General features: G+C 49.2%; 1 protein-coding gene and 1 long non-coding RNA gene across 2 annotated transcripts in view; one reads left to right on the top strand and one right to left on the bottom strand.

The window, feature by feature from the left end:
- CALN1 (calneuron 1) overlaps nt 1-26,045 on the bottom strand; it is a 483,031-nt gene that overhangs the window by 398,661 nt on the left and 58,325 nt on the right. The window lies entirely within an intron of this gene.
- Nucleotides 7,802-10,277, top strand: LOC120235674. Its single transcript, XR_005529477.1, has 4 exons — nt 7,802-7,890; nt 8,496-8,646; nt 8,938-9,009; nt 10,120-10,277. It is a non-coding gene; the product is annotated as an uncharacterized LOC120235674 (long non-coding RNA).

The raw sequence follows: 26,045 nt of genomic DNA, 5'->3' as shown, positions 1-26,045 counted from the left end.
AGTGGACGGATTTATTCCAGAAGTAGTATTGGACAAACTGAAAATCATTTGAAAAAAATAATAATGATGATGAAGTTAGAGCCCTGTATTGTACCACAGCCCAAATAGTTGATGGATTTTTAAATTTAACGATAAAAATATTTATTAGACTTCCGGCGAAAACTGGCAAATCAACCTCATCTCATTTCTCGTCTCCCTTTTCCAAAAGACGGCTCGAATAAGAAGGAAGGATAATGGGCAGGGAGAGAGACGGTCCTCTGAAAGCCACAAGGACAAAGGGGGTGGGGGTTTCAGAGACGTGGAAGTCACAAAGCAGAGGGGGTGGTTACTGCCTTAGCAGCGTGAAGGTTAGGACACATTTCTGTCCTTGTCCTGGGTCTATGGAAGGAGTCAGACAGTCGGTGCCCGAACCCGGAGAGGCACACGGTGGCAGTGCCTGGTGCTGGAGGCCCAGGGCAGGGGCAGACAAACGGAGCCCTGTCCCCACCCAGAGCCAGCATACTGTCCCTATGCCTGGTGTGCTGGGAGCCAGAAGGTCACAGCCTCGGCAGAAATGAGTAAGAGGGCACTCGAGGTCCACTACAGGGCAAGGGTAAGATGCCCACTGCCAACAAGGGACATAGGAGCCAGTCTATGCACAGAACCAACCCCCACCCCAACCGCATGGCAGATTCCTGAACCCCAGCAACTTGAACCTCTCTTCCACAGCGCACCTCCTCAGGACAGCGAGGGATTTTGCGCTAGAAGCCGCTGCATAGTATTCAACTGTGTGAGCTACGTGCAATCCACTACATTAATAGAAAGTGGGTTTTTTTAATTTACAAGACAAATTTGATATTTAGAAGTACATGTGTTCTTAATCTGGAGGATGAGGAAGAGTTTTCTAAGCATGATCCCAAACATAAATATTAAAAGGGGAGGATACATTTGATTAAATATTGTTGTAAAAAAAAGAAGTTAGGGGCGCCTGGGTGGCTCAGTCGGTTGAGCATCCGACTTCGGTTCAGCTCATGATCTCACAGTCCATGAGTTCGAGCCCCACGTCAGGCTCTGTGCTGACAGCTCCGAACCTAGAGCCTGTTTCAGATTCTGTGTCTCCTGCTCTCTCTGCCCCTCCCCCGCTCACACTACATCTGTCTGTCTCTCTCTGAAATAAATAAACATTTTGGAAAACGGGTGATGGGCACTGAGGAGGGCATTTGTTGGGATGAGCACTGGGTGTTGTATGTAAGCTGACTTGACAATAAGTTATATTCAAATAAATAAGTAAATAAATACAACTATAAAAAATAATAAAAATAAAAATATTTTTTAAAATAAAAAAGCAAGAAGGTAAAGAATATAAATATATTTTTATGCTCAATGAGTTAAGCATCTGACTCTTGATTTCAGCTAAGGTCATGATCTCACGGTTTGTGAATCTGGGCCCCGTGTCAGACTCTGTGCTGACAGTGTGGAGCCTGCTTGGGATTCTCTGTCTCTCTCTTCTCTTGCCCCACTCACACCCACACACTCTCACTCTCTCAAAAATAAACATTAAAAACTGGGTGTTATATGGAAACCAACTTGACAATAAACTATTTGTAAAAAAAATAAAATAAGATAAAATTTTAAAAAAACATTAAAAAAAAGAAATGAAGAGATAAACAGAAAACTTGGAAAATTTTACAACATATAACAAACAAACCATACTATTCTTTCTACCTGAATTCATACAAGTCATTTTTTACAACAGAACACCTCAGTAGAAAAACAGACATAAAACATCAATGTGCAATTCACAAAAGAAACCAAATGGCTAATAAGTTTATGAGACAAAAATGTGCCTGCTTGCATATGATCCCAGAAATCCAGGGTAAAACAACAATGTGAAACTATTTTGGCTATCAAATTTCAAAAAGCAATTTATGCCAATAGCAAATGTTGGCGATAGTACATAAAAACGGGCCCTTTCATATATCCCAGCTGGAAAGGGAATGGAAATGACTTTGAGGAAAGGTCAATTTCTTGACCTGGTCATTCTGTCTCTAAGAACGTATCCTTAGAAAACTACTCTCATATGTGCAATATTTGTCAATAGTAATGACAAAGTCAAAAATAACCAACAGTACGCCCACGAGTGGAATTGCGTACATTCATTAAAAATGGTGAGAGAGGAGCAGCTGTAACCGTCCAGAGAGACAGCTGCAATTTATTAAGTTAAAAAAACAGCTGATACAAGGGCATCCTGCGTGGCTCGGTCAGTTGAGCGTCCAACTCTTGGTTTTGGCTCGGGTCATGATCTCACAGTGGATTGGAGCCCCGCATTGGGCTGTCAGCGCCAAGCCTGCTTGGGATTCTCTCTCTCTCCCTTTCTCCCTGCCCCTGTCTCACTTGTGCTTTCTCTCTCAAAATAAATAAGTAAACTTAAAAAAACAGCCAATACAAAAGTACTGGCTCCCCAACCCCTTCTAATAAATAGAAGAATACTTTGTAAGCACACGCAACACCCACAGCAACACACACACACACACACACACACACACACACACACCAAACCTCCAGGGAATTTTAGCCCCAAACTGTGATCTGTACTTATCTCAGGATTCTTAGGATAAAGAGTAAATTTTACTTTCCTCTATTTGCTTCCTTCTTAATGTTTGGCCACAAATCTTGCTTTTGTGCTTAACATTTACATATGAGAAAGCAGTGACCAGATGGCAGAGGTTTTCTGCCCTGTGGGGGTGGTGAATTTGCGTTCCCATCATCCCAAGGGGAAACATATTCCCGAACATTTCTAAATGAGGGCTGAACGGATCTAAACTGGGCAACCGGATGCTACAACAGTTCCCCCCACTGCGTTTGCTCTGCCTGGCCGGCACCGCCCGGGGACTGATGACGGCCAACATCTGGCAGGATGGGATGGCCAAGCGGCCAATGGCAGGGACAGAGCTGTGGCCACAAGGTGGGCCCTAGTGGCACCCAGATGGGCCTGATCTAGGGAACCCCCACCCGCAAAATGCAGCAAGAAGCTTGGAACAGAGGAAAGGAAGGGATAAGGGGTGTGTGGGAGGCGTCCCATCCAGCCCCTCCAGGGTGAAGGGTTTAATGCACCCACCCTCCGAGACGCACCTGCTGTTTCCCAGTCCCAGTAAATGCAGGAATCCAAAGGGCTTCCTCGAGAAGAGTGAAATGTGACAGTTTGTGCAAGCGTGGAGAAGGCAGAAAACAGAATGGTAGCCACCACTCAAACTCTATTTCTACTCAAATTAAAGCGGTCCACTCAAACTCTATTTCCCAGTGATCGGCACTGTAGAACCTGACCTCCTTGTCGTTACTTCTGACGAGCTTCTGTTGAAGCGCGCCCAAAAAAATCTTCTCAGCCCTCCCCTCCCTCTGCCAATTACCTAATGAGCTGGCAGGGGGTTTCTACTGAAGAGGACCCTATAGTGAATTACTTAATGTTAAGGCGAATAACTACTCCCTTATTTGTCTGGTCCAATGTATGTAAGCGTTCCCTTTATACACCACCTTCACGTCATGTTTGTTTCCTCTCCCACTTCTCCAAAGATTTGGAGGTATTGAAAGACGTAGTTCCTCAAACACCTATTCCTCCTCTACCAGCCACCTCTCCAGAGGGACAAGTGTCTGCGCTATCATCTCCATCTGACCCTAGAGCAAATGATCACACAGCATGTGATGGAGACAAGGATTACTTTCATTGAGAACCTCCTCGCAAACCAATAAGGGGCTGTTCTTCCTGCACTGATGTCCAAGTCTTAAGATCAAAGATGCCCAAATGTGCAGCTAAATCCCCCCTCCCCCCTCCTTCCAGTTAAACTTAAGAAACATCTCCAGGGGCGCCTGGGTGGCACAGTCGGTTGAGCATCTGACTCTCAGTTTTGGCTTGGGTTATGAACTCACGGTTCGTGAGTTCAATCCCTGCTTTGGGCTCTGTGCTGTCAAAATAAATATATAAACTTAAAAAACAGAAACACCTCTAAACATGTCTGACAAGCAAAACACGGTGCCAGGCACCATGGAGGAACCAAACACGCGTGCATACGCGAGCGTACACGCGTGCATACGCAGCGCCAAGCCCCTCAATAGACCTTACCATGTAGAAAAGGAAGAAGTAACTGTAAGTTAGTTCATGGGCAGTCTATTTCCTCACCAGAAGGTGCCTCCCTTTCATCGTACCTTCCAAAGACTCTGCAATTCTAAATGTGAGGCTGAGCCCAGGTCAGTCAGCAAAAGAGTAAATATGTAGGTAAGTATTACACAGACACCAAGGAAGGGGAAGTAAATTCAACTGTGCAAACCACAGAGCGCTTCGCTAGGAAAGTCAGGTTGAACTGGGCCTGTGGGCTGCAGAAACAGCAGGGCAAAGACACAGAGGTCTGCAGTCCGGTGGAACTTGACCACGGTGGTCAACGCCCAAGGAGGTCAGATGAAAGTCACCAAAGAGCCAACATTTTCATCTCTGGAGATGCAACTGGACCAGAGTGGCATTACTGCCTTTGTGTCTCCAGTGGATGGGCCGGCAGGAGCTGGCCCCGGTCCAGGTCAGAGCAATGGCAATGGGGTCAGAATGTCGGACTGACACATAGCAGAATCCACATGAGTGGGGCGGAAGGGGGCCAGAGATGACGAGTGCCATCTTATTCTGAGTGTCTGTGGAGCTCGGGGTTTCCGGCTGGGCAGAAGGAATGCACCGTGTGTCCCGGAGCAAAGGTTCCATTCTGTTTGGGCCGTGTTGAGTCTGCGGTGTCTACGGGACAATTTCCATCTCACATCTGATAAGATTTGCTGTTATAAGATGGTGCAAGCACGGAGAGAAAGATTTTTCAAAGAGGGAAGCTAGAGCATGAAAAGAAAGAGGCCGAGGCATGAACTTTGGGAACACCTACACTTGAGGGGTAAAGAGAAACATGGAGACAGAGAAGAGTTATGGGCTGAACTGTGTGCCCCCCCAAAATTCATACATTAAGCCTCAGAATGGGACCATATTTGGTGACAGGTTTTAAAGAGGTAATGGGTAAAATAAGGTCATTCAGGTGGGTCCTAATCCAACGTGACTGAGTATAAGAACACGATCTTTGGACACAGACACACACACAGAGGAAGATCATGCAAAGACCGAAGGCAGCCACCCCCATCCCCCAAGCCAGGGAAAGAGACCTGGAACAGAGCCTTCCCTCACAACCCACAGAAGAAAACATCCTCCTGACAGCTGACTCTTGAACTTCCAGCCTCCCGAACTGTGAGAACACACATTCCTCTGGCTTAATCCACCCGGACTGGGGTGCTTTGTTCCAGAAGCCCAGCAAACACAAAGGTGAGAGACGAGAAGTCAAGTCAGGAGAGTTCATTCAGGAGGAAGTTACATGAGGAAAGGGGAGGTCAACGGTGCTGAATGTTTCCCGGCATGAGAAATGAGTCCACATGGGTAGATTTTAAAAAGAAGTGAGAATGTCAGGGAACTTTGAAAAAGCAAGCTCACAATTATTAAGTATAGAAGAGTTAAAAAACGGGGGCCCAACAGAAAGAAAACTTTTTATTTGCAACCAATAAGGTTGCTCGTGGGCAAGAGCTTCCAAAGCCATGCATGACTCACCAAGAGAGGGTGAATGGGTCCCTCCTATTGAGGGTTAGGATGACTATTTAGATAGGGAAGCCTTGTCATCCTATGTAGAAGTGGCCACAAGGTGATGCATAAGCCTTAAGGAAACATGCCTGTACCTACATTGAATAGTATATAAATAAGGCTGAGGCTCCTCCCCGGAAAGAGACTTTAGTGTTATAATGATGCAAAGGTGATCGTAGGTCATTCCAGAGGTAAATTCCTGGTCCACTTGCATGGGCAGGAGTCATGTTTAGCTCAAAGGATCCGGATGGTTTGGACCTGCCAGAGGCTATATCAAGGCAGTCCCCATCGCCTGGGAGTTGGTTGCAGGTCTCCTTTGTCTGAGTGAAGGGGAAAGCCGGAAAAACGTAAGACAAAGGTTAGTGAGTATAAGCAGGTGGGCACTAAAGGCCAGGTCTTGGGATCCAGTTGGTGACGCAGGGTGAACGAGGCTGACGCAAACAAGGTAGAAAAGCGAGGCTGACGCGAACAAGGTAGAAAAGCGAGGGCAACAAGGGAAGACTCTCTTTCTGGAAGCTTTGCATTCCAGAGAGGGAAGTGGGGAGGCAGTGAGTTCAACCAAAGTCTCGGGTTGCCTTATGTTTATAAGCCAAAGGAAGGAAAAATCTGAGATCGGAGTGGAGAAATGGAAGCCCATTAGATGAATGGCAAAGGCGGGTCTTCCTTGTAAAGGAGGTAAGGACATCGGCTCCTTTGAAACCGGAAGGAAAGAGAAGATCTGAAGTAGAGATGAGAATGTTGACGTCAAGGGAGCAGGAGCTGCAGTCCATGCCCTTGATGAACTGATTCCCCCCAGACAGGAGGCAAGGTCATCCCCTGGGAAGGCATATGGGTGAGAAGAGGGGGAAATTAAGCAGCACAGGAGGGCAGACATAGCAAACAGGACACGAAATCAGCCTGGAGCTCAGGAAGAGGATCAGTAAAAAGAATTTGGGGGCCCAGCTGTTGTTGAACAACATCAATTTTTAATGGAATCAATTTAGCTGGCTGTGAACTTGAAAAAAGAAATGGTTGATTTCATTCAAGGCTGAGGGTTGCAAAGTAAAGACAGCAATAGGTCAGGACAGCCAACAAGTGCAAGGCTCTCGGGAATTCAGAGCGGAAGTAGTGGCCCAGGGTTCCACGTGGGGCTGGCGAATGACCTCTAAAGAGATAGAGTCATCACAGGTTACGAGTCAGAGGGAGGCCGTTGTGCAGTTACCCTAAAGAAGGAGTCAGCAAACCACAGGCCACGGGCCAAAATCTGGGCCACCCTTTGTTTCTGTAAATAAAGTTTTATTATAACACAGCCACGTTCCTTTATTTGACTTCCTGTCAGTGGTTGCCTTCCTGCTACAGCAGCAGGGGTGAGCAACTGCAGCAGGGACCGTAGGGCCTGCAAAGCCTAAAATATCTGCTATCTGCCCCTGTACAGAAAAAGTTTGCCAGTCCGTAAAGGAAGAGCCTGTAGTGTGAAAATCAAGTGGCAGCACCAAGCAAGCAAGAAGGGAAGGAGAGCCGAGACCAGGCCAAGCTGATGACCAATGCAGAGGGCATGAGACTGGGAAAAGGGGACCATCAGGCGGCCCCAGCCTCCGACCAAGGGCACAGCAATCATGGACCAATTCGCGCAAGGACTGGACCCTGAAAATCGGGTGCAGAGAGCAGGCGTGAAGTGAGGGAGAATGCGGGGATCCCATCTGTCCCCCAGAATGCCCACTGGAGGCTCATATTGGAGGAATGAGATAAATCAATGAACAATCCAGCAATGAAGAGGCAAAGATCTCACCACGACTTTGGTGGGTGGCCACCAGAGAAGGATGAAGGCCAACATGGAGTCTAGTGTGTGGCTAACACGGGTGGGACAGTGGTAGAGTCTGTAGGTCAGGGCGTAACAGGTCATCTGAGACTCAACATACACACAGTTGCCCCAACTGACAATCCCACCCTACCAACTGGCCATGGATTCTCTTCTTCGTTTATGAACTAGGGTTTGCCCGCATGTGGGTCCATCGAAGGACGCATCGAAGGGCCGGATAGGGGAAACAGGACAGGCCATCTGCCTCAGGACCGACTCCAGCGGTACGAAGGAGAGGGCATCCATGTGATAGTGACAGTGTGTTCCAAGAGGCGAATGTCACAATCAGAATATGTATGACAATGTTCTATAGAAGTTTCCTGGACAGTCATAATTACAGAGGCAGGACAGCCTAGCAGCCAAGCAGCATTGTCTTCTCGTCCTGAGTCTGGCTTCACTATTCATGAGCTGTGTGACTTTCAGCAAGGTGCTCAACTTCTCTGTGGTTTGGGCTCTTCATCCATACAAACAGACACAATCATGGCATCTACCTCACCAGGTTGTTGAAAGGATCAGATGAGTTGGCATATGCGAAGAACTCAGAAAGGAATACTTATATAACCATTAGCTATAATTATACTGCTTCAATCTTTATGCTAATTTTCATGGGCCCCTCAGTCTTCTACTCTATATAAAGGCTTGATCTTCTAGGGCAGAATACACATGACCCAGAGAGACCAGTGTCCATTTCGGTCATGCAGTTTCACATCATCTTCACCTCGTGTCAGTTACAAAGCTTAAAGCAATGGGCAGGAAATGGTCCCCATCACCACTGACATGCTTAAACAGGTGCCTTGAGTTGAAGAAGCAGCAAAAAAGGATTCAACATAATATAATTTATTAGTCATCTGAACACGTCATGGCCGGGTGACGAATGCCAAGTACATCAATTATGAACTATTCTTACAACAGGCTTAACATATCCACCACATCGGGAACCTTGTATGTCGAGAATGTTCCTTCTTTGTTTCAATAACAGGAGGAAAATATTTGGGGGAAGGATGGTAAATGTAATTATTTTGCATGAAGCAGGGCAGCCTGCATCGGCCTCCCACCTGGGAGCGCGCTGCTGAACGTCTGTCAAGGTGTCAACTCAAACCACAGACACAAGGAACTCCGTCAAGCTTCCACGTAGCTAATTGAACTTGGTGTGGTGGTGGAGGGAGGGGATGGAAAATCACAGGTATAATACAGCTCCTGATTCTCAGGTGCCTTTGATGTGACTGTATCTGCAGTCTTTCTGGATGTCTCAGTCCCCTGATTCCCCTGCACCAGGAGCAGCGATGGGGGCCAGGGAGGGGGGAACATTCTCCCCAAGTCTCATCCTGCTGCTTCCCTCTTCCCTCCTCTGTGTCAAATCCACAAGCAGCCCTGATCAGAAGATGTGACTCAGGGCAAATCACTCTGGGTCTCAGTGTCCTCCCCTCCAAAAACCAAGTGGTTCAGACCGGATAATTCCTAAGGTCCCTTCCAGATCTCCGAATTTCTGATTCCGACCATATACATGCTGGCCAGGGAAGAGAAGGCTCTGGATCCTGAAGGACAAGTAAGTGCAAGTCATTTATAATCATGATACGAACTTTTGGTCTCCAATCCTGGAGCAAAAATGTTTAAATGTTCAGAGATGGACTTTTAATAAAGATTTAATTGCTCTATTCTTTATAAGAACATATAAAGATGGGAGGCAGGGTCCAGGCCTCCTGTTCTCCAACCCACCCTGAGTGAACCAAAGATGCCATAATATCGTAGAAAAGCAATAGTTTCAGAGGCCCTTCATGTGAAGCTAAGGAAGGAAGGAACATGATCCTTCTAACTAGGTCTTGCCCACCCAGCGTCCCAGAAGCAGAAACAGCACCTAGGGCTTGGTGGTGGTGGCCAGCAGGGAAGAGGGAGAGGGATGGGCTTAAGAGGTCCCAACTCCCAGTTATAAAATAAATCACAGGGTTATAACATACAACATAGGGACTACAGTAATAATGTCGTAGTAACTTTATATAGTAACAGACCATAACTAGACCTTTAGTGAGGTCATCATTTGATAAGGTATACAAATATTGCATCACCATGTTGTACGCCTGAAACTAATCTAATACTGTATGTCATTTATAAATCAACAAAAAGGAAAGAAGAATGAAGGCAGGCAAACAGAAGGAAGGAAGGAAGGAAGGAAGGTATTCACGCTCTAAGCTGCAGACTCAGGCATCAGGATTCACATTTGACCAAGGTCTCCAGGTGATACGGGGGCACCTGTTCAAGAAAAGCTGTTCTAGACCCGGGTTCTCAATGGTGACTATACAGTGGAATCACTTGGGGCATGGGGCCCCACCCCAAGATTCTGACACCACTGGTCTGGGAAGGGGCAGGGCCTTAGGACTTAATTTTAAGTCTCCTCAGGGGATTCCAATGTGCAGCCTATTGAGAAACACTGAACTAAATCATCCACTTCGGGTTCTAAGACTCAAATCCAGGGCCAGCCAACCTCTCTCTGGAAGGGCCTGTATCACCTTTTCCCAAGACACAGGAGGGTCGCCCACTCCCAGGAATTCCAGATCAGTACCTGCCTCTTGCATTTACCTTCCCCAGGAGCATCTAAGCTCCTACAGGGCATGGCCACTCCCACAGTGCGTCCGCTCTCTTTCTCTGGTGTCCACTGCAGTGCTCCAAATCAGAGGACAGAACTTTCTTCTTCAGCAACACCTTTCATACAGCGATCTCCAAGCCCACGGCTCCCCAGGGCCCATCAGCTCAGTCCCTTCTGCTATGCAAGATTCTGAGTCAGCCCACAGCATGAATAATAATTGACGGCCAACGACAGTCTCTGAGTATGAGCCCACTGAGTGTCCATCAGCATTTATCTTCCCTTAATTTTTTTTTAATTTTTTAATGTTTTTTATTAATTTCTAGGAGAGAGAGAGAGACAGCGTGAGCAGGGGAGGGTCAGAGAGAGAGGGAGTCACAGACTGAAACAGGCTCCAGGCTCTGAGCTGGCAGTCAGCACAGAGCCCGACGCGGGGCTCGAACCCAGGAACCGCGAGATCATGACCTAAGCGAAAGTCGGACGCTTAACCGACTAAGCCACCCAGGCGCCCCTATCTTCCCTTCATTTTTAAAAATTCTTCTTAAAGCCTATGTATTTATTTTGAGAAAGAGACTGAAGGAGCAAGTGGGGGAGAGCAGAGAGGGAGAGGGAAAGAGAAAGAATCCCAAGCAGGCTCCACAGTGTCAGCCTGGAGCTCAGCGTGGGGGCTTGAACTCATGAACCATGAGATCACGACCTGAGCCGAAACCAAGAGTGGGACGCTTAACCGAATGGGCCACCCAGGCGCCTCTCTGTCATTTTTAAGCATGTGATTCCTCCCTGTTGCCCACTGCCCTTTGGATCCTGTGCGTCTGGGTTTCTCTGGGTGAGAATGCAGCTAACTCTCTTGAGGGTTGGGTCAGAGAACCACTGGCCTCAGCTGAAGGCAGACAGTCTGTCCTCAACTGGCTACCGCTTCATGTCTCACGAAGCGGAGGGACTGGGGAGAACCCAGAAAACAGACTTGAAGCCGCAATCCCCGCAGACCACCCTTTACAGCTCTACATCCACGAGTTCGCCCAAAAAAAGTGATTTTTTAACTGTTTATTTTTGAAAGAGAGAGAGTCCACGTGTGCATGTGCAAGAGGGGGAAGGGCGAGAGAGAGGGGGACAGAGGGTCTGAAACAGGCCCTGTGCGGACAGCAGAGAGCCGGATGCGGAGCTTGAACTCACAAACTGTGAGATCATGACCTGAGCCAAAGTCGGACACTTAGCCCACTGAGCCACCCGGGCGCCCCCCCAGCAAGCTGATTGAACTACAGCGATTTTACAAATCGTGTCCTGATCTTTCTTGCAGGGAGTCTGTCTGTGACAGTGAAGGGAAGGTGGGGATTTTAGCTGGTTAGTCCCAGGCCCCCAGGGCAAGACTGCAGGCGTGCTGATTCCCTTCCACCACATTCTAACCTGGGACCCTGGGCGCGAGACTGAACCTTGCTGCGCGTCTCTGTTTCTTCATCTGTAAAATGGGAGAAGCACTAATCATCAGAGAGCTGATGGCACATAGGAAGCCCTCTGCAAGTTCCCTGCTAGTACTGTCACTTCCTGGTGGATGTGGAATGTGTGTTTATGTGTCTGTGCGTAAAATGAATCATCAACCGTCGACCAGATTAAATAACAGAGCAACTGGTTTTAAGAACAAGCAGTAAGAACGCTGGAGGCTGAAATGCTACATCAACGTGCAATACAGATGTTTGAAGTTTTCTTACCAGACTATAAAAATGTTGACACAGTAATTAGGGCTGTTATCAGTACACAAACAGATTACACTCTACAGAATGAATGAACAGCTCAGAAACCCATTTTTCATCAGGTTCAGAGTGCCTCCCTAATTCTTGGGTTTACCAAAATGAATTCGTTTCCTGACAACCCAGAGCCACTGCTGAGTGCCAGAAAGTGGCACTGGGGTGGGGGGGAAATCAGCAGGGTGCACACAGCCTACTCTCTCTGGTCTTTATTGCCCCCCTCTGTAAAATGAGATAACCAAGGTCCCTGCTCCCTTCTTAAACTCGGTGACTCTACTCCATTACCATCATTCTCTTCCAGGCACACATTGGCTCTTCTCTTCATCAAGGAAGGACGAGTTTAATTATGATAATGATGGGGAAGGTAGTAATTCTGCTGAATCACATACTGAGACTCCAAGCCCACTCTTGTTCGAACTCCATTAACGTGGAGTTTGGGGCCGCTCACTCCTGGCTCGGCGCTCTCACACACACCGCTCGCCCCCCCCCCCCCCCCCCCCCCCCCCCCCCCCCCCCCCCCCCCGGATCCATGGTGAGACCATGCAGAGCGGGTTCTTCCCAAACGCATCACCAGTGGCTGTAAGTAACACTTCATTCATTGAGTATTACTCTTTTCCTGTTTTCAAGGGCATACAGTATTTGGAGGTAATAAATATGTCACCAAAATAATTGGCTAAGCTCCCTAGTTTGCACCTCTAAGTTTTCAATATCGGCTAACTTTTGTTAACAAAAACAGTGCAATCATGATATCAACTTTTGGGCTCCAGTCCGAGAACAATAATGTTTAAAGGCTCGGCGATGTAGTTTTAATGAATATTTAATTGCTCGATTCTTTATAAGCATAAAGCGTGCTTCCAGTGAACACTCTGAATACCAAAAGGGCAAGATTCAGCTTCTCTTAACTGAGTTATGTGTTCAAGTTTTCCTAACGATTTCGTTGCAAGGGGAAAAAAGGTCATCTGGGTTTCAAGCTCGGAGGTGGGAATTTTGGAGAGTAATTTAGAATAGGGTAATTTGTTTTGGCGATATTCTAAAATCCTTCAACAAAGTATAGAGGTAGGGATCTGAAACACACAAGGAAAAAAAATCTAATGGTAGATGTACAGAAATGTTAATGGTCTGGGGAATAACAGTGCAGAAAGGTGCTTTCATTTTTTTTTTACTTAACATTTCTGTGTTGTTTTAATTTCTTATAAAAGAAAAAGAATGTTTTTGGCACTAGAAATATATTTTAAGCATAAAACAAAGAGCCACCGACTGGACAGCTGGTGCCAAATAAACATCCTAATTTCTGGCCCAACCAGGCTCGTGAGTTTTGACATCAACATTTCCAGAAATGAAATGGGAGGGGGGAAAAGTGTGTAGAAGACAGAATCTCACAACACCCCATTCAAGACATCTGTGGTCATAAATGTCTATATTTTAAAATAATGTTTTCCTGATTAGAAAAGAAAGAAATGGGGGCTCATTTTCAAGAATATGAAAATCATTGGTAATGCCAACACCTTTGGACAGCAGCGATAACATATTTAGTCCACTTCTCTCCATTATTCTATACAATGTTTTTAAACAAAACTGAAATCATACAGAAATGTGGTTGCAATTAACTGGTACAGTAGAAACCACTAAATTAAGGTCACCAATGCATTTTCTCTCCATCTGTTACTCTTAAACTCTACATTTTCACTCTGATGGATAAAAACACACTTTATTGTACCAAGATGGTGCATACGGAATCCGCAGCTGCCAGAGTGCTCTTTTAAAAACATAAATTATGTCACTCTCCCATTTGAAACTCTCCTGTAGCACCCATCAAATTCCGTGTCAAACCCACATGCTACATGGTGACGACTTCCCAGGCTCCCCATAAACTAGACCCTGATTCTTTGAACTCATCTTCTACCACACGAGCCTCCTTCCTGTTCATCTAATGCACCTGGCTTATTCCTACCTCAGGACCTTTGCATTGGCTGCTCCCACCACGCAGAAATTCTTCTCCAGATCCTTCCGTACTCAGCTTAAATATGGCTCTTCAGTGGGACCTTTCTTGACCACCCAATCTGAAAAGCGACACCTCCATCTGTCTCAACCAGATCATCAAATTTAATTGCCCATTTTTATTTTTTATTGTGAGTTACACCACAAGAATATGAAAGTACCACTTCTACACTTGATCTTAGCCAAAAGGCCGAGAAGCGATGAAAGTACCACCTCTAACTCACCATCTTCCCCAGACTGAACCAGAGATGTTCTATAAGTATCAGTTAAGTGAATGAAAATGTTTCCGGAGTATCCAGATTTGTGGGGCAGGAGATAAAGTAACCTACTTAAACAGGCCTTATTCACAGCAGCAGGGCCCCTTAATGAGACTTTTAAAAATAGGTCGTCACCTTCTCCTGCAGCCTGGCCATGGACAGCGGCCCACAGCACCACAGCACCGCCGGTAGGAAAACAAGTGAGTTATTTAGTCTTGGCCAGACCTTTGTTTCGCTGATCCAGACCATTACCTAAACCAGAAAGCCACTGGCCACACTATACCTTTCCCTTTCTCCTATCCCTATGTCAGTAACTCAATAAGTCCTCTCTCCTGTGAAGGAGCTATCTAACCTCTATGTCACCATCTTCTAGCAGGATCATTCCAGAAAACTACATCTCCCCACCCCAGTGCCCTACCCAAAGCTCTGCTAATTGGACATTTCCTTGGAGCATTTGGAATGTAGCAGAATAACGGAATGAGGAAAGAGAGGACGAGGAGGAAGAGGAAGATGCTGGAAAAGTTGAGAGATTATTTACTTCCATAGTATCACCTGAAGGGAACCAGAAAGCAACTCTGTCGCGAAGATCCCCCTCTACCACCTAATCCCCACCGCTCCGTCCTCACTACCGCCAGTACAATCTCTTTGCTTGCTTCAGGTTTTAGCCAGAGGGGGTAGCCACACCTCTTGTCTTCTCCCTGGCTCCCTTTTGCCACTGGGTCCCCAACCAGACTTCCCTAAAACTTGGATCTGACCACACAGTCCACCCTCAACAGAGAAATGCTGAGCCCCCCCGTCCTGACCAAAGGTCTCCGTCGTTATCATTCCGGTCTCTTCTGTTGCTCCCTGCCTCCCCCTTCCAGCTCCAGGAATTGCAAACCCTAGGCTGCTTCCTATTCTCCAGGTGTCTTCTTGCCCCTCCCCCTCGCCCGCCCTCTTTCCTCTGCCCTGGAATACCCATTCAAGGCTCACCACTTCGTAATCATCTTTTCAGCTCAGCTCCAGACATCACTTCCATCCTAGGCTGGATGGCTTCCGTCTCCGCCCACAAATGTGTATCCCTAACACATGGTCTGCCTTCCCCACTAAACTGTGAATGTTTTGATGACAGGAGCTGTGTCATATTCGTTTCTGTGTCCGTAACCGCATAATAGGCGCTGAACGCATTTTGGTTAGATGTTAAGTGATTAAAAACATAATTCACTTTGAAAACCCCAGGTTGGATGCAATAATGTGTTTTCATTTTCTTCCCTCCTAACCGTATTCAGAACTACCTGCAAACTGAGCGGCCGAGGGATGGATGGGTCATGGCTCTGCCCGTCATGAAGGACAATCGCTTGAGAGTCACAATGCACACGGTTTTCAAAAGCATCAGAGGTTTTCGCTGGTTGCACTACCTGATGGTTCTCCATCACAAGAGCACATTTCAGACATTCTGACTACATCAGCTTTACTAAGCCTCGAGAAAAGGGCAAGGATGTCCCCTACCCCATGCCAATGTGGGAACCGTCAGGGAACGTGCAAAGAAAGCAGCAGCAGCCTACGATCAAATTGACCCGGTCTCGAACTTGACACGGCTCTGGTGTGTGCACACCTGGAGGGCAGGGCACCTGCCTCCACAGCTCCTCTGGTGCCGAACTGCCTCATCAGGAATGAGGAACGAATAACCTGGATTCACTCAGCAAACATAGGGCGCCCACTCAGGGGATGACGCTAAAGAAGGCACAGAAGAGCAGAGGCTACTCAAACACTCTTCAGCTCACTGAAGCAGCACTGTGGAAAGATCCCTGGGCTTAGAATCAGGAACCCCAGCCTCTTAGAATCAACCCCTAAACCTTGCCTCTCGCCCACAAGCAGCAATAGCCTCAGGAAAGGTCTTTCACTTCCCTGGGCATCAATTTCCAAATATGAAAGACAAGGGTCACGTGAACTCAGATGTGGAAGAGTGTCCGGTCGAAGGTCTCCAAAGACCTTAAATCTCCCAAGTCCTACCAGAGCCTGAGAATGAAAGGGCAGTATGACCACTAGCGCCCCCTTCTGCCACCCAATGAGCACTGCATGGGCTGCCAGTACTGGCTGGGACAGGCATAGATAGTTGCAACCAGCGAGGACCAGGCTTAAGGACCAGCTCACAGATACGTCTCCCCAGCTGTTGACCCAGGAGCACACGGCCCCTCCCAAGGCCACTTGCTATGGAAAAGAAATGTCTAGACTGGAGCCCAACCCTGCCCAATATTTAAGCCCTGATCAGAGGCCTCCTGCTGTGAGGACAAATGTTCAACTCACCTGAGCATCTGTCACCCTCACCCGCTTACCCACCCCATCCCCACCGCCGCTTAGCAAGGAAAGTGGGTTGTGTGTCTCCGTAAAGTCTTGCTGATCATTTTCTCCACGAAAACAGCTGAATTAGGCTATTGTCTTTATAAAAAGCCCTTCTTCTGCACCCGCACGAAAGGCCTGATTACTGGCAACAAGTAACCAAGTAACGTTCAGAGAAAGGGGATCTTGATGAACAATTCTAAGAAGATTTAGAGCTCCTCCAAATCAACGACCCTAGGGATTGTGTTACCAGAGTGTTTTGTTTTCCTTACTCCGGGTGGATACATCCCGTAATCCACTTCAGCATTGTAGACCAGCTTCTCAGTAAACAGAGCCCCTCTTCAGACGAGAGCTAGTGCCCTGCGAAACCCACCTGTCTGCAATGGCCTCAGAAAGGGGGCCACGTGACTAGGCTTCTGACCCAGTAGGCTGCTGGGGAAAGCAGCCCAGGCACCCACAGGGCACCGGGGGAGACTGCCACCGCCTGCCTAAGAGACCAGCAAAGTTACGCAGCTCCAGGAATGAATCCTAAACTGGGTGTCACCGCAGAACTCCAGCCCAGCAAAGGTCTGAGCGGCCACCTCCGACTTCAGTCAAAGCCTCAGATAAACATGCAGCCAATACAATTGGGACTCCACCAACACTTCTTTTTCTACCCCACCCCCACCCCCTTCCACCCAACAAGAGGAAATAAAAACCACCAACAAACCAAAGAGGAGAGCTGGAGTCCAGCTTCGATTTTAAAAAATAAAAGAAGAAAAAAACGGTCCTGCTCTTTGCCTCAAGACAGTTTCACACCAAATGGCTTTTTAAACCCTTTCCGAAGCTCTGATGCCTGGACTGAAAATAAAAGAAGAAGAAAAAAAAAAAGAGTTGATCCCTTTGACTGCAAGCCAGCGGTGAAAGCAGCAGAACATGGCAATCTTAGGAGTTAGTTTTCCCATTTGCACAAATGCTGTGTAGACATCCAGAAGGCGGAAATCTACCCATTCTTCCTAGAGAAGGTCACCTGGCTCTAACCCAGAGGAGGATCTATCTTATTCGCGTGAGACTGTCGTTATTAAATAGCACTCCTCACTCAGGCTTCTGGGGACACGACCCAGAACGGCCACACACGGCACCGTGTGCGGATCTCCGGGCCCGGCCAAGTCTCCTTTTCTGCGGGAAAGCAGGCTCGGGGCCTGGGGATGGCGCCCCGGTCTTGGCACCCGGGGAACTGCAGGCACACTTGCACCTGGGCTCAGGGCTTCAAACCAACTGCAGGGAAAGGCGCCTTCTTCACACACGCCTCCTCAAAGCGAAAAAGAGCAGTGGGGAATGCTGCTGCGGGTGGGGGCAGAGGGCGCACGTGGCTGGCGCCTCGGAGGCAAAACGCGGCCCCGGGTCCCCGCTCGGCAGCGCCAGCCCGTCGGTGCGGGGCGTCCTCCACTCACCCCGGCCCCGGGGCCCGCCCCAGAACTACCTGCTGCTGCCTAGGCGCCCTCGGGCCAAGTCTGAGGAAGTTCGCTCCCCGCCGCGCCAGCCCGGGGAGGCTGGGGCGCCGCGTAAACCCGGGCTGCCTGGGACACCCGGAGCCCGCCCCTGCCCGGGCGCCCGAGCCGGGGAGCTGCTGGGGGGGGGCCGTGGGCCGGCCGAGCAGCGGCCAGGTCCCAGCCCGGACCCCCGAGGCCTCCCGGGCTATCCCGCGCTCGCCGGGGCCCGCGGACCCCGGGCGGGTGGAGGCGGGAAGCGTGCGCCCCGGAGGGCTGGCAGCCCGCGCTGGGGGCCGGAGGTGGAGGGAACCCTGCGTCCCGCCTCTCTGGATCGCCATGACTCCGGCTTCCCCAAGACCTGAAGCCGCCCTGCTCTCCCACCTGGGCTGCGGTGCGGCTCCGTCTCCTCCCCTTCCTTCCCGCCGCCCCGGCGCCCGCGGCCGGGGGCGCGCAGCCCAGCAGCCCCCCGGCGCCGCGGACTCCGCGAGCGGCGCCCAGCCTGCAGCCCGCGCGGTCCGGGACGCGCGAGCGGGACGCCCGCGGCCCTTCCCAGCCCCACGCCCCCGGGCTGGCGGCCAACAGCCACCCCAGGGGAGGGCCAGGTGGCTCGGGCGGCCCCCACCACCCCCGACCCCAGCCCGCCCGGCGCCCTCCGCCCGAGCCAACAGGTACGGGAGGCGTTGTCCGCGGCCGGCCGCCCGCTCCGGGGCAGGAGGGGCGGGGGGGGCTCCGGCGCGGCGGAGAGGGGCGAGGACGCAGGGGAGAGGCGGGGGCGGGAGACGCGGGAGGGCGCGAGCGGGCGGCTGCACTCACCTCTGGCTGGGCCGGGGCCGGCCGCGCGGGCCCGCTGCCCCGAAGCCCGGGTTCCGAGGCGCCTCCGCGCGGCGCGGGGGGCTTCCTCCGAGGCCCGCAGGGAGGGGGCGGCGCGGCCGCAGGCGCCGGCGGGCAGCGCTCACCCTGGCGCTCACACCCCCAGCCGGCAGCCGCGTCCCCGCGCCGGCATCCTCGCTGCCGCCGGCTCCCACGGCGCCCCGGGCCGCTCCCCAAGCGCGCGCCGGGCCGGCGCGAGCCCCTCTTCGGCTCGGAGCGCGATCCGGGCACGCTCCTCCCTGTCCTTGTCCTCTGCTCCCGTCTGGGGCCGCGTGCCCCGCACCCCGGCACGGCGCGCTCCTCTACCCCTCCCGCTCCCGCTGGCCGTGCAGAGCCCCGGCGCGCGGGCTCAGCCCATGTGCGCGGCTGTCTCGCTGCGCCCCGGAGCCCAGTGGCCGAGGCCCCGCCGGAGTTGCGCGCCCCAGAAACTCCATGCAGCTCCGGCCTCCTCCCCGGCTCCTCCCCGGCAGGCCCCCCGGGGCCTGGAGGCCACCCGCAGCGCCGTCCCCGCTCTGCCTCCGGCCGCGGCAGGAGCCGGGGTCCAGGGCTCGCCTCGGCCGCCCGCGCCCCGGCTGCTCCGAGGGACGGGGAGCCCCCCACCCCCACCCTTCGCCTCTCCAATGGCTCCCTCGGTTTCCAGGCAGCGCAACCTGAGGAACGCCTCGGCGCGCGCGCACTCACACTCGCGCACACACACACACACACACGCACGCACTGCACACACAGGCACACACGCGGGGGGCGAGCTGGAGCTTGGCAGACGGTCCTCCTTCTTTCCCTCCCCGAAGAAGCTGCCCACGTTAACTCTGGCAAACTGCTGTTTCTCCGAATTGGACAACTCGCCCAGGCGCCCCCCACCTTAACTGCTTCATCCCCGGTGCCCACGCCCTCGGGCCCCAATCCCACCTGCATCCCCGCCCGGGACAAGGATGGGACGCCGACCCCGGGGGCAGGAGGGGGATCCAGCGTGTCCACCCCGGCCACCATCCAGGGAGGCCCGACTGCGGTCATCGCTCCCCTGGGGCCCCGAGAACACTCTGGCCCCCGTTTCTCTTTCCAAGGTCACAGAATGGACTTGATGAGGGGGAAAGGGCGTTGGGACACAGGTGTGAGCTAGAAATGTCAAAGACTCTCTGTAACCCCCCGGTGCTGACCTCCCCCAAGTCCATCCTCAGACCCTTTCTCTGTCTGCCCCGTGCTTCAAGGACAACATTTTAGCTCAGTCTCGGGTCAACTTTCTAGTCCCCACCAGTCTCCCTCTCCTGTGCCCAGAAGCTGACAGAATAGGCATTGCCATGAAGGTCTGTGTTGTCAAGTAAAAGAAAGAATCAGAACACCACGATGGGTCTCAACTGTCCAGTAGAGAGTCAGGCGCCGGCCAGTCCCTTTCGGCTCCTCCCAAGAGTGTGCCAAGGGACAAGAAAAACGCACCTGGCCCGCGAGAGCTAGTTTTTCCCTACTGCTCCCTCCTTTCCGCTGTCACGAGCTTCTTGCCCCCTCTAGGTGGCAGAAAGACCGCTCACCAGCTCAGATGCCTCCTTTTCCCAGAACCAAAGACAAGGGATATATAAAAATTCTCACACCAATCAGCAACAAAGCAGGCAACACTGCTACAAGCCTCTGGTCCAAACCCTCTTGCTGGCTGGGGCAGCTGCCAGGGAATGTGGGAATTGGCACTGCCAGCCAGACACGCAAGTTAATCAGGGTCCCCTCCTTGCCAGGCTTGCAGCCTGGGTATGGTTCCTCTGAGTCTTCAGAACAGTCATTGCGGGTACCATTCCTCTGGCATGTAGCATTTGCTACCCTGTGTTATCACTATCTGTTCTTGAATCAGTCTTGCTTCCCAGATTATGTTCCTGAGCCACTGGCTGGGTCCTTTGTCCTTAGTTCAGGTGTGCATAGAAGTCATTTTCAGAGGTTTCCATGAAGGGCGATGGGCAGATGAACAACAGACTTGGGGGCAGGGGGTCGCAGTGGGATCTTTTCCTGGGATCCCTTGGTTTGGATGAAAACTGCATCATTTTCTAACAATCTGTCGCTTTCTGTAAGCAATTGTTTTGTTCCTTTCTGCAGGGCAAATGGGTCACCAAAGCCCCTCCGCAAGACTATATACTGTCGTAGAAGAATGAGGAGGAGGAGGGGAGGAGAAGAAGAAAGGGAAGGAGAAAGAAGCTGCAGGCCCAAAATGGTGTCACTGAGACGGAGCTGCCAAATCCCCAATATAAGTGCAGTTTCAACCTCCCCTAGAAATTTAATCTTAACAGGTTGGCCAGGAATTTGTCAGTCCACACCAATGAGTCCACCGCCCCAGGCCCTCTCCAATCCCCAAAGGAAGATGAGGTCACCCGCATGATAAGACCCCAGCTTTTCCCAGAAAGCAGGGCTGACCTGAAACAATCCTTTCCTTTTGCTAATAACTTTCTTGCCCCTCTCCTCCATCTATAAAACCCTTCCATTTTGTACAGCTCCTCAGAATCCCTCTCTCCTTGCTAGATGGGATGCTGCCTGATTCATGGATCACTTAATGAAGCCAGTTAGAGCTTCAAACTTGATTGGATGTTAACAACACACATGACGGAGTTCCTGGTAGAATGCAGGGACCACCATTTAACCAGAAGAGAATACATCTGGCAGTTCTCTGCCCTTGCTTCCTGCCTGTGTGGACTGGGACCAGCTTGTTCTCTCTAGAGCTCACTGTCTTCATCTGTAAAATGGGGATAATTGCAAGATCTACTCTATAAAGGTTAAATGTGATCATGTGAAATAGCAGGTCCCCGTATAGAGGAGCTATACAAATCAATTCTAGGCATAAAGTAAGCTTTTGACAAACGTTGGCTGCTGTCATTATTAGTGAGTAGTTAGTACATACCAAAGATATTACCTTGGGTTTCACCCCACAAGATACTAATCTCAGCAGACCTCCAAAACTAGAGGAGCCAGGCGGCAGACTTGGGCGAGCATGCCAAACGCAGTTTCCTGGTTCTTACCAACAATAACTATTTTGAGACTCTCAGGGTGAGGTGCGGGTTCAAAGGTCCTGATACTGTTGCTCCAATTGTTATTCAATATATATTTATTAAGGGTCAAACGTGTGTCTTCCCCTTCCTATTAAAATGTCAAAGAGGGGTGCCTGGGTGGCTCAGTTGGTTAAGCGTCTGACTTTGGCTCAGATCATGATCTCGCGGTTTGTGGGTTCGAGCCCTGCGTCGGGCTCTGTGCTGACAGTCAGCTCCGAGCCTGGAGCCTTTTCAGATTCTGTGTCTCCCTCTCTCTCTGCCCCTCCCCTGCTCACGCTGTCTCTCTCTCTCTCTCTCTCTCTCTCTCTCTCTCTCTCTCTCTCAGAAATAAATAAAACATTTTTTAAAAACCCTTTTTTTAAACAAATAAAATGCCAAAGAAACTCTTGTAAGGATTAGCAGAATGGAAGCTAAAAGAAACGTAGAAAAAAAAAGTGGGTGGGAGGGACTTCCCTTTATCTTGCATTTGTAGCTGGATTTACATAAGTTTTCTCTCCAACACAGAATAATACAGCCCTTGAGGTGGCAGCGAAAGCTAGGGACAGACAATAACTTCATTCTACCACCTGCCCCTGGCTTTGGGACTCAGCGTTACAAATCAGACACTTAAACAATAGCAGCCTTACCACATGGGCATCATTTTCTGACATAGCCAAAGTCATTCCTGTCTCTACCTCCTCCCTTCCCCTATCTTTTCTTCTTTGCTTTTACTTTGAATGAACACATTTACTTTCAGTGCCCAAGACACCCAAGGGTAGAGGGTAAGGAAGGGGTCTGTTGTGTTCTGAACAGAAATAGGTAGAAAAAGACAAATCATTTGGGTACGTATATGTCAGAGGGTAAAGCTTTTCATATATTCCATCAAAATATAGGATGACACTTCTGCAACTTTGTGGCTAGAGGTTTTAGAGTGGTTTGTGAGGCAGCAACAGGTAAGTGGAAGAAAACTTCGGTACCTGAAAGCCTACTACTGCTATAGCAAATACTAGAAGCACTGACCTGGGGAGTGAACGACAGGCAACAGCAGTGCCTTGAAGGATTGTTTTAGCCAAAGCTGCGTTGGCCTCAAGAAGACTTTTGGATAGGACTTGAAGGACGCTAAGGAAATGGTTTCTGGAGGCTATACAAGAGAGTTCCTGAGTCCTATACAGCTAGCAAAAGTGTTGCCTATACTAATATGACAAATGGGACGGTACCTAATGAACTCATGTATCTGACAAGGGTGGTGTCCGAGTAGAACACAGAAAGGGCCAGAAGAGTTTTTCTAGATGCCTATGATAAAAGACAAGCACAGATGAGTTAAAGAAGAAACTGTTCTTTAGTAGAATAGAATAAATGGAAAGAACCAGAGTATGCGGGTTCCTTCTAGCATCTCCAAGCAACAGTTTACAAATCTAGAGCAATAAAATGTGGTCTCTGGATGAAGATTAAGTAGGGATGGGGCTATCAGATCCTTTGTTAAGATCTCACACATTTTTTTAAACTTTTTTAAATGCTTACTCATTTTTTGAGAGACAGAGAGAGACAGAGCGTGAATGGGGGAGGGACAGAGAGAGTGGGAGACACAGAATCCGAAACAGGCTCCAGGCTCTGAGCTGTCAGCACAGAGCCTGATGTGGGGCTTGAACTCGCAGACCTTAAGATCATGACCTGAGCCAAAGTCAGATGCTTAACTGACTAAGCCACCCAGGCGCCCCAAGACCTCACACATTTTTTTTTTCTTAAATAGCTTATTGTCAAGTTGGTTTCCATCTAACACCCAGTGCTCATCCCAACAAGTGTCCTCCCCTATGCCCATTTTTAAGGGCATGTTGGGAAGAGCTTCTAAGAATCTGAGTGACACACTCCCTCAGCAGCCTCACCAGGACCTGAAGATAGAGAAGGACCTATTCTTAAAGGAATATCTAAGTCTGGCTTTTGTCCAGTGGTTGAATTTTAATTTGAATCAAAGGGAGTCTTCAGTGACTTAAAGAAAGTATCCTAGCTTGGGACAAAAAGGGACAGAGAGAGCACTAAAGAAAAGGAGACCGTTGGATCCGGGATCCTCTACAGGCAGCAAACAGGCTGCAAACATGCAAACAGGCTGCCGTTTCTTATGGAAGACGGATTATGACTCAAGTGGAACCGAGAGTCCAGAAGTCCAAAGTGTAAAGGCAAGAGACAAGAGACAACTCCCATCGGGGAGGACCAGGCGCCAGGTAAGGACCTAATAACGTTTCCAGCTGGATTTCCGTGTTGCTGTGGGTCAGTGACTGCCTCAGGAAATAGCTCCCACATCCTCCCTTAGTGAGTAAGATGCCCATCACAGTGTTTATATTTCGGCCTCACCTGTGTCTGTTGAGCATTTAGGCGAGAGCACAGAGGAGTTCACAGATCTGCAGATGGAGAGCTTCACCCACAGAGTCTTACCTACGCCTCAACCTGCTCTAGATGAACAGATCCAGGACCTCAAGCCTGAGCCTGAGCCTGAGGCCAGAGGAGATGAAACTTTTTGACGCTTTTAGATGTTTCTGGGTATTTTTCATGTAGGAAGAATGTAAATAGTTTTTATACTATGAGGAATTAAATATGGCCACAAACGCTTTGATATTCCTCTTTTCCAGAGCTGGGATCTACATCTCCCTACCCTTGAATCTGAACAGAATATATTAATTCTTTAATAAAATATGGAAGTTATTTTGTGCCCACTTCCAGGCCTAAGAGTAAAGAAACTGGAAGCTTTCACTTCCTGTCCCTTGAGACACGCTCTTGGAGCCCAGAGTCACTCTGTAAGATTAGTCCAGTTACAGTTTGTGAGGCAGCCCAAGCTAACTGTGTAGAGAGGGTATGTGAAGGGAGGGGGGAAGAAAAAAGAGAGAGGAAAGAAAGAAGGAAGGGAGGGAGGGAGGGAGGGAGGGAGGGAGGAAGGAAGGAAGGAAGGAAGGAAGGAAGGAAGGAAGGAAGGAAGGAACATCTAGACACTCTCCTGCTATAAGAGTCTTCCCAGCTGAGACCCAAGATCCTGTACAACAGAGACAAGCCATCCTCACTGCCCCTGTCTGAATTCCTGACCCACAGACCAGAAGTAGTAACAAAAGCCACTTAGTTTGGGGATGATTTGTTATACGGCAACAGATGACCAGGATGCTCTGCTACCTTGAAAAGAGTCCAGACTATATTGCAAAGTGGGAAAAGCACATTGTAAAGTAACATACATGATACCAGTTTTGAAAAAGAAAACTTTGTATGTGGCATCCGTATCTGCACAGAATATGACTGTAATGCCATCTGTTACCTGACTAACTCTAAAGAATCAATATTGGGAGAGGCACCTGGGTGGCTCAGTCAGTTAAGCATCCGACTTTGGCTCAGGTCATGATCTCATGGTCCATGGGTTTGAGCCCCATGTCGGGCTCTGTGCTGACCGCTCAGGACCTGGAGCCTGCTTCGGATTCTCTGTCTCTCTCTCTTTCTCTGCCCCTCCCCTGCTCATGCTCTGTCTCTCTCTGTCTCTCAAAAATAAATAAATGTTAAAAAAAATGTTTTTGTTAACAAGAATCAATATTGGAGAGACTTCCACTTGTTAGATACATATGAATGCTCTGCACAAATATTTTTAATATTGGCTTATTTTTTAATGAGGAAAACATGTCCCGCAGTTACTTTATTTCAAATAAATGAATATGTAGTATATACCTACAAAATGAATAAGACACTCTACCCTTAAAAAAACTAAGGTTGGAGCACCTGGGTGGCTCAGTTGGTTAAGCGTCCGACTTCAGTTCAGGTCATGATCTCGTGATTCATGGGTTTGAGCCCCATGTCAGGTTCTTTGCTGACAGCTCAGAGCCTGGAGCCTGTTTCAGATTCTGTGCCTCCCTCTCTCTCTGCCCCTCCCCCACTCATGCTCTGTCTCTCTCTGTCTCAAAAATAAATAAAACTAAAAAAATTTTTTAAACTAAGGTTTACTCTATTACAGGATTATTAATGAACAGAGATTATACTGACACATATGCTGACAATTCTTTTAATATCTAGGAAAATGACAAATTCAAATTATCAACAAAGAAAAATCAAGTTATTAGCAAAGAAAAAAATCAAGATTGGCTTCAGGAGTAACACTTGATCACAGAATAAAAATGAACCCACCAACTTAGAAGGTAAAATGTTATCACCCAAAGTTAATTCATTCAGTGAGTTTGTTATCATGTATGAAAGTAAAATAAAAATATTTTCCTAACAGGTGAGGGGGAAAATGCCTTTTTACTTTTTCTATTTTTAAATTTTTTTAATGATTTTTATTTACTTTTGAGAGAGAGAGAGAGAGAGAAAGACAGCGTGAGCAGGGGA

Source organism: Hyaena hyaena, unplaced genomic scaffold (assembly GCF_003009895.1).
Source record: "Hyaena hyaena isolate Hyena2069 unplaced genomic scaffold, ASM300989v1 scaffold_135, whole genome shotgun sequence".
In the NCBI taxonomy this organism is placed as follows: domain Eukaryota; kingdom Metazoa; phylum Chordata; class Mammalia; order Carnivora; family Hyaenidae; genus Hyaena; species Hyaena hyaena.
The sequence above is the reverse complement of the archived record's forward strand: the minus strand, read 5'-3'. Positions and strand labels throughout refer to the sequence as shown.